We start from the raw sequence: 13,019 nt of genomic DNA, 5'->3' as shown, positions 1-13,019 counted from the left end.
AATTCTGTAAAATCAATGATTTGTTCATTTCAAACTCTTTAGTGTAGGGCACCTCTTTTTCATAGCATTTGTTTTTTAAGAATTGTTTTACAGTTGCTTGTGTGACTCTTTAATGCCTGTGTTCCCCACTCAACTGTAATTCACTCAAGGGTAAGAATAGCATTTGCTTTTGTGAATCATTTTTATTTCCAGTATCCAGCACAGTACTTTGCAGTCCGTTGCATTAACCTACATAACTACTTTTAATCCTACTTGTTAATAATATTGTTGGTAAGTGCTACTGAGTCAGATCAGAGGGAAATCCTACCACCAAGAAGGAAGAATTAGGAGTGGAGTATGTCCTTTTGGGGAATACTGGTGTGGTGTTGTGGGTTAATGCTCTGGACTGTTAAGTCGTTTTGAAACACAAGGTTGGTGGTTCAAGCTCACAATATACTCCTTGGAAACCCTATTCGGAACCGACTCAATGGTACTTAACAACAACAATGATGTCCTTTTGGATCTTGAGTTCTTGTGGTGAGAAACCATTAAACCCAGGGGAAGATTAATGACAAGGACCTTCTCCCAAAACTTGTGGCCTGAATTTGGGCTTTAGCCTCCTAAACTGTGAAAGAATAAATTTCTCTTTGTTAAAGCCATTGACTTGTGATGTATCTAGCAGCATTAGATCATTAAGATAGTGTTTAAAGCAAATGTGATTTTCCAGTGAAGCTAAGATGTAGTTTGGTTTTTAGAAGATGCCAGGTGATATTTTTGCTTTAAGATTTCCAGATTAACTCAGGGCAACTGTTTCAGGGGTTCAGCCAGCCTCCATGGCTCCAGAAAGTCTGGAGTCCCTGAGAATATGAAATTATTTTCTGCACCCCCTCCCTTTTTCATAAGAATTCTTCTATGAAATATTTGATCAAAATGTTCAGTAACAGTATCTGCCACCATCCAGTTCTGGTCTCATGGCAAAGGAAGCCATTGTTCATGGAAGCAATTAGCCACATATTCCATATCTTCTTCCTATTCCTGACTCCTTTCTCTGTCTCTCTGGGCTAATAGATTTCAATTGGTGTGCCTTGGATGATCACTTACAAACTTTTAAGACCCCAGGCACTATGCAAGGAACTGGAAGGTAGAACAGAAGCACTAAACATGTTTTTAAACCAAAGAACTACAATGGAAAAAAGACATACAGTTTTCAATCATGACCACTCAAACAGTAAAATTTTCTATTAATACACTCTATCCAAAGGGATAATCAGTCTCTGTCAAAAGACAATTCTAGAAACTCAAGTGGAATTTAGATTTTTCTCCCACTAGAGAAACAGTCTGATCAGTGGAGTTGGGGGTGAATTAAAATGTCAATATTGCAGCTGGGAATACTGAAAGACTGGAGTGGGCTATCAAGGAATTGAAACATTGCTAGTAGGAACAAACTTTTAATTTGATTCTATTTTTTCTTAATTTATATTTAAGCAGTCCTATGTGGCTGTTATGTGCCGTTGAGTGAATTCTGACTCATAGAGACCCTGTACAAGGTTTTTGAGAAGAAGCTGGTAGGTTTGAACTGCCAACCTTGTGGTTCACAGTCTAGTGCTTATCTTACAGCACTACACAAGGAGTCCCACATGTGACTAGTGACTATCATATTTGACATCCCAGTTTCTGAAATGTGTATTGTAGGTATAAGGAAATTGATCCCAAATGGAAGAAGAAACAAAGAGCAAAGAAAGTGTTAAATGTATAGGTAAGCAGAAATGAGCAATTGTGCTATGAAATAATAAATAAAACACTAATATCTTAAAGGGCTTTATAAATATATGACAGCAGAAGCATAAAGGTTGAGGACCTGAGGTTATGGAGCTGCTGTAAAGTCCCTGCAATGTCTAGGAGGAGAATGTAGCTATTTGTTGACATTCATCTTTGATAAGCATGATGTAATTTTAGAATAAGAGTGAAAAGAGTAGAAAAAACATGTTCACCTTTCAAGTTAGTAGGGAGAGAAATGGAACAATAAAAACTATTCAGACCAAAAGATAGCAAGAAGGGTAAAAAGAAAAAACAATAGGAAATTAGAGAGAAAGCATCATAACAAATGTTGACTTTAAGATACAAATTTATTTCACATATTTGCATTTCTGAAATCTGGAGAGATAGTATGGGCTGTTAACATACATCTTATTATATATTGCCTGCCCTGTCACCCATGTTAACAAGCCCATGAACAATTTTCCCTTTCCCCAACCCTGTAACAATCATAGATTGCTTCTTTTATCAAAAAAAGCATTAAATTTTTTTTTTTACAATGTTGATCTCATATAATGTTTGTCCTTTTATGATTGAATAATTTCACTCAATCACTCCTGGTGTGGCACAATATGATCAATACTGAACTGCGAACCACAAGGTTGACAGTTCAAGTCTACCAACTGCTCCTTGGAAACCCTACATAGGGTCGCAACGAGTTAGAACCAACTTGATGGCACTTAAAACAAACAAAAATAAAAAATTCACTCAGCATAATGTCCTCCAGGTCCAACCATGTTGTGAGGTGTTTCAATGATTCATCATTATTCTTCACTATTTTGTAGTATTCCATTGTGTGTACCTACCAAAGTTTGTTTTCTTTTCTTTTCTTTTTTTTTTTTTTTACCATTCTTTTATTGCTGGGCATTTAGGCCATCTCTGTTTTTTTGATATATCTTTTGTAGATAGCATATTGAAGGATCCTGTTTTCTTATCCATTCTGCTATTTATGTTTTTTGACTGGTACATTTAATCCACTTACATTCAGTGTAATTATCAATAGGTAAGAATTGATTGTTGTCATTTTTCTGTGTGTTTTGATGTGATACTGTGGGATTCATTGCACCACATTAATTTTCTATATTGAGTTCATTTTACTTATGGGTTTTCTTGTCGTTTTAATTTCCATGGTGTTCATGTTTAATGTTAATGGAGCCCTGGTTGGTACTGCAGGATAATGTGCTGTACCACAAGGTCAGTGTGAATCTCAAGGTCAGCAGTTCAAACACACCAGTCCCTCCTCAGAAACCCTATACGGGGTCACTGTGAGTCAGAACCTTCTCAATGGCACTTTACAACAACAGTGATTACTAAATCATTCTGATTTTCCTTTATAAAATTTTGATGTGCAGATGTATTATTTTTCTTTGAGGTTGCCCTGTAAGTTATTGGTTTTTTTCCCCTGCTTAAGACAGTGTTTTATCTTGGAATTTACTTGATTTCCTTTCCATTTGGAAGTTCTGAATCTATAATATTCCCTCTTTTTGCTTTGTAGTTGACTTCATTATACATTGAAATTTCTGGTTCACTATTTTCAGTCTTGTAGGTTTGTTTTACTTTAAATATTTTTATATCTGAATGACTTCTGGGTGATGTTATCATGTATGACAATGTCAGGTTGGTTTATGCTATTGGTTCTCAGTCCAAAGAACACCCTTTAGCATTTTTTGTAAAGTTGGTCTGGTCATTACAAATTCCATTAATTTATGCTTATCAGGAAATGTCCTAATTTTGCTCTTATTTTGAGGGACAGCTTTTCTGGGTATATGATTCTTGTTTGGCAATCTTTTTCTTTCAGTTTTATATATGCTACTACACTACCATCTTGCCTGCCTGGTTTCTGCTGAAAAATCAGAGCTTAATCTTATTGGTTCTCCGTTGTAGGGAATTTTTAATTTTTCTGGAGCTTCTCTCAGGATTCTTTCCTTGTCTTTGATTTTGGAAAGTTTGATTATGATATGTCTTGGTGGTTTTTCTTTTGGGATCCTGTTCGGAGTTTGGTCAGCTTCTTGTCTGCTTATCTTCTCCTTTTTCTTGATGCTTGGGAAGTTTTATTACAACAACTCTTGGACAATTATCTTTGTGCTAATCTCTTTCTGTTCTTGGATTATGTATACCCATAAATTGTTCCTCTTCATGGTGTTCCACATAACTCTTAGGCTTTCTTTGAATTTTTTCATCTTTTTTTTTTTCTGGTGGTTTTTCTAGCATACTAGTATTGAGAGATTTCTCTTTAAGCTCACTACTTTGGGCTCCCTTTGCTTCACCTCTATTCCTTTGCCCTTTTGATGTATTGTCCATTTCTGAGATTTTAGTTTTAATTTTCTGGATTTCTAATTTCAGGTTTTGTATTGTTTCAAAAATTGCATTTATTTTGTCTGTTGTTCTTATAGGTTTCCCTGAATTCTTCTGAAGTTTTTATGTGTTCAACTTTATTTCCTTGATATTTCTATCTATCTATAAAACAATTGTGAGGTTGGCCCAGGACCAGGCAGTGTTTCGTTCTGTTATGCATAGAGTCTTTATGAGTCGGTACCAACTCAATGGCACCTAACAACAACAGAGCTCAGAGGGAACTACTGCCACCCAGAAAAGAGCCAGTGGTGGAGAGTGTCCTTTGGACCTGGGGTCCGTTCCTGTACTCGGAACCTCCTAGATCCAGGGAAGACTAATTCCAATGTACATGAAGATCTCCAAGGAATGCTGTGCCTATAAATGCTGAAAGGAGACAAGGAACTTTCTCCAGAGCTGACACTCGGAATTTGGACTTCCAACCTCCTAAACTGTGATAGAATAAATCTCTGTCTGTTAAAGCCAACCCCTTGTAATATTTCATTTATAGCAGTACTAAATAACTAAGATAATAAAACGAATACATCTGGCATAATAACCATATATAAAATACTAATACTGTACCCAGCAACTGCAGAAAACATGCAGAATATTTACAGATGGGTGTTGGTGGAAATAATACATTGTTTGAATAAATAGACTGGCATTCAGAAGATGTTAATGGAGATTGCAACCACCTCTACTAATTTGCAAAAGCTTCTGATAATAAACAGGAAATCTTCCACTTTCCTATATGTGTCTTGTTCTGAGCTCTGTCTTGCTCACTGACTAACATCGTAGCCGCTTGAAAATTGCTAGCCCTCTGAAACTCATGCCAGAGATTAGTCTTCTGCTGCTTGCTGAGAGGCTTCTTATCTGCTGATTGTTTACTCATCTGGATTCATAGCTACTGTCTAACCCAGATTCCTTATTGCTGTGCTCCTCCCTCATATTGCGATTTGTGTGTGTGACCTGTTTATATTCTTCCATCAGCTACTTCCCTAGAAAGTGTGTATCCATGCTTCCTTGGGCACCGTGTTCTGGACACTACCCTAGATGTTTTTGTTGACATCTGCAGCTGGATCAGTTCTTCCAACATTGTCTACTCCCTTAAGCATGTCTAGTTATAAAACAAAGAAGAAGCCTTCCTAGTGCCTGGATAAATCCTGATATTAGAAGCATCCTGTAGTTATGCTACAGAACAGAATCAAACTGATGTCAAAATAGGGATCCAATTCTTTTACTGTTGGGCTGTCAAATGTGTCTTGAATCTCCATCCTGTTGGGTTTCCTATTATTCACCCTACTGTGGTCAGGGCTTGGAATTAGCTTCTTGAGAGGGAGAGTTCAGTCCGCAGAAGAGAAGAATTCCTAGAATGATGCTCTACACTTGTGTGGAGAACTTCAGAAAGCAGGATCTTGGACTTGATCTAGTATGCTTCCAGGAGGACAGCAATAGCAGAAGGAGAAAACATCCATAAACCAGGCTGCCAAACTCCAAAGTCAGAGAGGAAGGGACAGAGTCATAAGTGCAAACCCCCCACCCCCAAAACCCCAAATCCTTTCCATATGTGCAAAATGTTAGAACTTCTTATCTTTTATGTCAAGAAAGGGATGTGGGTTAAAAAAAAGGATAGTTTACTCTTTCCTTGTTATTAAGGCTGAGAAGTTTCACTAGACCCCTGGGGAAACAACCTTCTATACTGGGTTGAGTGTGGGTAAGATATATTGAGTGTGGGTAGATTATTGAAACAATATGCTTCATAGATCACAGTTTCAGTCCAGAGAGTTTGAATTTGTCTTTCATCCTTGACCCAAAGAGATGGGGATTTTCTTTACAGACAACTCAGAGAATCAAGTTTCTTTTTCCTCACTGGCTCAGATCAAGTGTCAGAATAATATATAGGTCTTTGGAAAATTAAAGTCAGTGAAAGGTGTCAGTCCCCTAAATAGGGAGAACTGCCTCCTACCTGCTGGGGTTTAAGGTGTGAAATATTACCCCTCTGTCTCTGTGGTTACAGTTCCCTCTATTGTGCTAGTCCAAGCCTTCTGAATTACTATCTTAATATCCTTCTTCCCAGATTGAGGTGTGTGGTTCCTTCTTAATTCAATCCCTTGTAGAAATATTCCTCTCAGAAACAGGAATGTTTCTAGGCCCACTATCTAATTCCTAATGATCCTTGGTGAATTCCTCATGCTACCTACCACATGCTGATTCTGGACGTTCAGAAAAGTCACTGAGTGACTTTCTGGGAGAAGACAGAGAGCTCCCATTTATAGGGGATGCTACTTGGTCCCCACAACAGAAGAGTTGTGAGATGACATCAAGAATATCAAACAGGAAGAAAGCAAAAAGTCATTAAGAAGACAAGAAAGAAGAAAAAGGTCAAAATGGGTGTCAGAAGAGACAATGACACTTGCTCTCTAGAGTACAGATGCTAAAGCAAATGGAAGAAATCAGGAGATACAAGAGTTGAACAGAAAATTTCAAAGGTCAGCTCAAGAAGATAAAGTCAAATATTACAACAAAATGTGCAAAGATCTGGAGTTAGAACACAAAAGGAAGAATGCGCAACATTTCTCAAGTTGGGGGAACTGAAGAAAAAATTCAAGCCTTGACTTTTGCTATTGAAGGACTCTCTGGGCAAATCATTGAATGATGCAGAACGCATCAAAAGGAGATGGAAGGCCCAGGAAACATCAAGGTAAGTGGTCGGGTCCCCTCAGTGCAAACCCTCCTCCAAAACTAAGACTCAATGGGAATACACGCTGTGATTGGTGACCACGCTTGACACCGATAGGGGGAGTGAGGGAAAAACAGCAATGAAGTGGTGAGCTAAGCCCTACAACATTCAATAGACTTCTGTGAACCAGGGTGAAGACCTGGTTGGCCAGTGTGGCAAGACCTGGGGACTCTTGGGCCCAGAGACAGTGACATAGCCACAGAGGACTAGAATGGAGAGTGAAGCGTCCAGCTGATAAGAAGAGAGGGCATATGCATAAGAATACCCATACTTGCAGATAATACCCACTTGTCCTGTCTTCAATGACTGGATGATCAGAGCTCAACCAGAAGTAAAAAAGAGAGGGAAAAAAAGTATTCTCATACAGTTTGATGAACTTGACCTACACCTATGGAAGCAGTAACTCAAAAGAGGGAACAAGTCCTTACAGCAAGAATCATTCCCACCCCCTCCACACACAGAGTAGACAGGGATGGGCAACTTGGACATTGGCTACCCAAAATGGGGGGTGGGAGGGTGCTACAAAGGCAAGAAGTGACTGGCTTACAAGCTTTCAAGAGGGAACCTAGATTCAGAGGGCCTGGAGGAAGGTAGAATCTCCAGTGAGTAGTATTCAGTCTGACTAGGCGGGGCTGATGCAATGAAATGCAGACGGGTCTCTTGTGATACAATAGTGAATAATTGTTATCAGGACTGTTTGTGAGGGTCGGAAATGTAAAGGTGGATGTTTAATAGCAAGGAGGGGAGTGATTTACTTTTCAGTCTAGGAGTGGAGGTCCCTAGGACCATCAAGGGAGAAGAGCAGAGAGCGGGACCCTATCCAGAGAAGCAGTGATGCCTGAAATGGAACCAGATGTGATGACGTAGAGCAATGGAGCAGCTGGAGACTTTAGATCCAGAGAGGGAGAGCAACTGTGTGCTGAAGACCTGGGGGGTACGGGGGAAGGATTGCATGGAGGGGATTGTAACCATGGCAATGAGATGCTATACAATAGAATGAATGTAAAACCAATGTCCTCCCATGTAAACTATCACATAATTCACAATAAAACATTAAAAAAAAAAAAAGAAGAAGAAGAAGATGGAAGGAATACACAGAGTCACTATACCAAAAGGAATTGGTTGATGTTTAACCATTTCAAGAGATAGCATATGATCAAGAGCCAATGATACTGAAGCAGGAAGTCTGTACATGGACCAAGAGGCAATTGTTCAAACAGAACATGGTAACACTGAATGGTTTAAAATTAAGAAAGTTGTGTGACAGGGTTGTATTCTTTTACCATACTTATTCAACCTGTATGCTGAGCAAATAATCTGAGAAGTTTTGCTGTATGAAAAAAAACATGGCATCAAGATTAGAGCAAGACTCATTAACAACCTGCAATATGCAGATGATACATCCTTGCTTGCTGAAAGTGAAGAAGACTTAAAATATTTACTGACGTTGATCAAAGAGCACAGCCTTCAATATGGGTTGTATCTCATTGTAATGAAAACAAAAATCCTCACTACTGGACCAATAAACAATATTCTGCTCAATGGAGAAAAGATTGAAGTTGTCAAGGACCTCATTCTTGGATCAACTATCAACACTCATGGAAGCAGCAGTCAAGAAACCAAACACATATTGCATTAGGCAAATCTATTGCACAAGACCTTTTTAAAGTAGCAATAAGCCAACTATGTTAATTCATTAATCACCACATATGTGTTTATATAATTATCTGTCATAAGCAATTATAGTACAGAGATTAATTTTGAGGTCTAATTCCCCTCTCATTCTGGTTTCTCAGCTCAGAATGTCCTCTGCTGGTCTCCTTCTGCACAGATAATGGAGCGAACTCCTTCTGTAACACCCTGCTGTTCTGCTCCCTCTTCTCTGAAGCTTTTCTCAGCCCCTCTGTGCAGCATCCTTTCAGGTTGCTGGAGCACTGTGCACTTGCAACTCTTACCTACAGTACAGGTACTGATGTTCTTGTCTATCTCCCTGCAACACTGTATCCTCCTCAGAGCAGACCCCATTTCCAACTTGTCCTTGGTCTTCCACAGCCCCATTCTACTGCATTGTATCCAATGTTCATGGAATGATGACTGGTCTCCAGTGAAATCCTATGTATCTCTATATGATATGGGATCAGATGGGATCTGTAGTTACTACTTAGATTACATTAGAGTTTCTAAGAGCTTTTCTGGACCACACTGGCAGACACTGGGGTGGTCCAGGTTGGTTGAAAATCATTTGACTGGATTAACTTTAAGCCTTTTAACCTCTCAACTTCTAATAAGCAGTGAATCACCAGGAGATTCTGGTTTAGTCAGTCTGGGTACTGCTTTAGTTCCTACATTTCTATTAAACTGCAGGTGCTGTTGATGCTGGTATCTGAGGACCACCCTATGAGTCTCAACCTTTGGACAACCTTGGCTGTACACTGTTGTTGTTAAATGCTATCAAATCATTTCCAACTCAGTGACTCTGTATGGGGTTTCCAAGGAGAGGCTGGTGAGTTTGTACCTTGTGGTTCATATGACCTTGCAATCCAGTGCTTTACCCTACAGTGCCACACCAAGACTGTACTTTGGGAATCACTAAAGGGAGATGTTTAAGACCATGGATGTCTGGGCTCTGCCTGTGAGATTCTGGCTCCCTTGGTCTTGGTTGTTCAGTTCTAACTCATGGTGACCCTGTATAGGGTTTCCCAGATTGTAATTCCCAGGCTGGAGCAGGAAACCTCACTTTTCTCCTGGGAAGCAACTGGTGGGCTTAAACTGCCACCCTGTGGTTTACATCCAGTGCTTATCCTACAGAGCCACCACACTGCCCCTTGGCCTAGGGACACGTAATTTTTCAGAAGTTTCATTTATAGCACTAGCATAGAGCTTTTTCTTAAAAACAAAAAAACTCAAGTATTTCTTTAAAAAAAAGCTTAATTCTGTTGTTGAGAAATATAAACCACATAACATGCCAATTCAACTGTGTTTCTGTATGTATAATTCAGTGATTATATTCTTTGAGTTGAGCAACCATTCTCATATTTCTTTTCAAAGTTGTTCCTCTTTCATTAGTATAAACTCATTGCCCCCTAAGGTTCCTGACTGTCTAATCTTTCAAGTCACTGTTGTTACTTTGATCTTATATATACACATTGTCAATGAGTTGATTCAGACTCATATTGACCCTATATAACAGAATAGAGCTTCCCCATAGGGTTTCCAAGGCTGTAATCTTTATGGAAGCAGACTGTCACATCTTCCTTCCGTGGAGTGACTGGTGTGTTTGAACCATGAACCTTTTAGTAAACGAGTAAGCACTTAGCCACTATGCCACCAGGGCTCCTTTTGATCCCATAATTCATTCTTAAAACAGAAAATGCTTAAGACAATTATTTTTTACTAGTTAAACTAAATTATCACTTAATTTTATGGAAGAATTCCATATTTGTGTCCATTCCAAAGAATGTGGAATTTATTGAACAACATCATTAATATCACATACAAATAAAATTTTGCTGAAGATCATTCAAAAGTAGTTGTAGCAGTGCATTGAAAGGGAACTTGCAGAAATTCAAGCCAGATTTAGAAGAGAATGTAGAAGGAGGGATATAATTGCTTATGTCAGATGGATCTTGGCTGAAAGCAGAGAATACAAGAAGGACGTTTGTTGTGTTTTATTTATTATGCACAAGCATTACACTGGGTGGATCATAAAAATTATGGATAACATTGCAAAGAATGGGAATTCCAGAACACTAATTATGCTCATGTGGAGCCTGTACCTAGACCAAGAGACAGTTCTTCAAACAAAACAAGAGGGTATGTGTGATTTTAAATCAGGAAAGGTATGCAACAATGTTTTATCCTTTCACCATCTTATTCAGTCTGTATGCTGATCAACTAATCTTAGAACCTGGTCTATATGAAGAAGAGCATGACATCAGGAGTGGAGGAAGACTCATTAACAACCTGCTATATGCAGATGATACAACTTTGCTGAAAGAGATGAAGGTCAAAGACGACAGTCATCACTATAAATTGTTACTTGCTGTGGAGTGACCCTTCCTGTGTAGAGCTTCTGAGGCTGTAAATCTTTGTGGGAGAAGAATGCCTCATCTTTCTCCCACAAAGCACCTTAAATTAACATAAAGAAAGCAAAAATCCTCACAACTGTACCAGTAGATAATATCATGATAAATGGAGAAAATATTGAAGTTGTCAAGGATTTTTATGCCCATGGAAGCAACAGTCAAGGAATCAAACAATTGTACTGTAATGGACAATTGTGTTGTAAAGGACTTTTTAAAATATCTAAAGCACCAAGCTATCACTTTGAAGTCTAAGATGCACCTGATCTAAACCATGATGTTGTTAGTAATCTCATATGCATGTCAGAGCTAGACAATGAAAAAAGAAGACCAAAGAGGTACTGATGCATTTGAACTATGGTATTGACAAATATATTATATATACCGTGGACTGCCAGAAGATCTGTCTTGGAAGAAGTAAGCCAGAATGTTCCTTAGACGTGAGGATGGTGAGACTTTATCTCATGTGCATTGGCTATATTCTCATGAGGGACAAGCTCCTGGAAAAGAACATCATACTTAGTAAAATATAGGGTCAGTTAAAAAGAGGAAGACCCTCAATGAGCTGGATCGACACAGTGGCTCCAACACTGGGCTCAAACATAAGAACAATTGTGAGGATGGCACAGGACCATGGGGCTTTCTGTTGTACATAGAGTCATTATGAATGGACTCAGTAACACCTCACAACAACAACAACATTGACTTTTAGAAGATTTCAGAGGATAGTTTTGGTTTAAGGTTTAAAGATGATCTTAGGGCAATAGTTTCAGTAGTTCATCCAGTCTTCATGGTTTCCAAGTCTGGAGTAAAAAAGAATTTGAAATTCTGTTCTGCATTTCCCCTCTTTTAACAGGATTCTTCCATAGAAACTTTGATCAACATTTTCTGTAATGGTAGTCCTGCCTCATCCAGTTCACAATTAGTGATACAGCCTCCAGATCCTCTGGACTCTCCTTCCTCTGTTGCTCCAGGTGAATACAGAGGCCATTGTTGTACCTTGGATGGTCACTTGCAAGCTTTCAAAACCCAGCACTATATAATGAAGTAAGAGATAGAACAGAAGTACTAAATATGTTATTATGTCAATTAATATAATGTCCCATTAAACCATGACCCTAAATTTCCAAACCAAATCCCATGAGGTTATTGGTTTACCTAAGTAGCTTCAGCAGTGTAAGTCCTTCACATCCCTGGTTAGATTTATTCTTAACTGTTTTATTCTTTTAGATGCTATTGTAAATAGAACTGTTTCACTAATTTCCCTTTTAGATTTTTCATTGCTGGTTTACAAAAAACCCACCTGATTTCTATTTGTTGACTTTGTACTCTATAGATTTCCTAAATTGCTCTACCAGCTCTCAAATTTTTCTTGTGGACTCTTTGGGATTTTCTACATTTAGGATCATATCATCGCTGAATAGAAATGATTTTACTTATTTTTTCCCAGTCTGGACAACTTTTCATTCTCTTTTAACTCAATTTTTTCATGAACTTTTGGAAGCCCCCTCTCACATGTTTATAAGATAGATCTCCTGTAGTTTTATTTTCTTGTGGTGTTTTTGTCTGGTTTTGGTATCAGGGTAACATTTGATTGATAAAATAAATTTGGGAGAAATCTTGCCCAATTTTTGGAAGAGTTTGAAGGGTATTACTGTCAATTCTTCTCTAATTGTTTGGTAGTATCCCCCAGTGAAACCATCTGGTACAGGACTTTTGTTTTTGTTTTTGTTGGGAAGTTTTTTTTTAATGTTTTATTGTGAATTATATGATAGTTTACATGGAAGAACTTTAGTTTTGCATTCATCCTATCTTATATCGTTTCATTGCCATGGTTCCAATCCCTTCCATGCATCAACAGCCAACCAAGGGGTATATCCTACAAGCCTGCTCCCCCCACCCCCACCTCATGGTTGTCAGCACACAGCCCCTTTCCCTCTCTGGGTCCAAAGTCCCCAGCTGCTCCATCTCTTCTAGTCATCGTCTCTGCCTCCACCTCAGGCATCATTGCTTCTCTGGGTTGGATCCTGCTTTCAGTTCTTCTCCCTTCATGGTCCCAGGGACCTCTA

This window comes from Chrysochloris asiatica, unplaced genomic scaffold (genome assembly GCF_000296735.1).
Source record: "Chrysochloris asiatica unplaced genomic scaffold, ChrAsi1.0 scaffold00380, whole genome shotgun sequence".
Taxonomy (NCBI): Eukaryota; Metazoa; Chordata; class Mammalia; order Afrosoricida; family Chrysochloridae; genus Chrysochloris; species Chrysochloris asiatica.
This window is presented reverse-complemented; position numbering follows the sequence as displayed.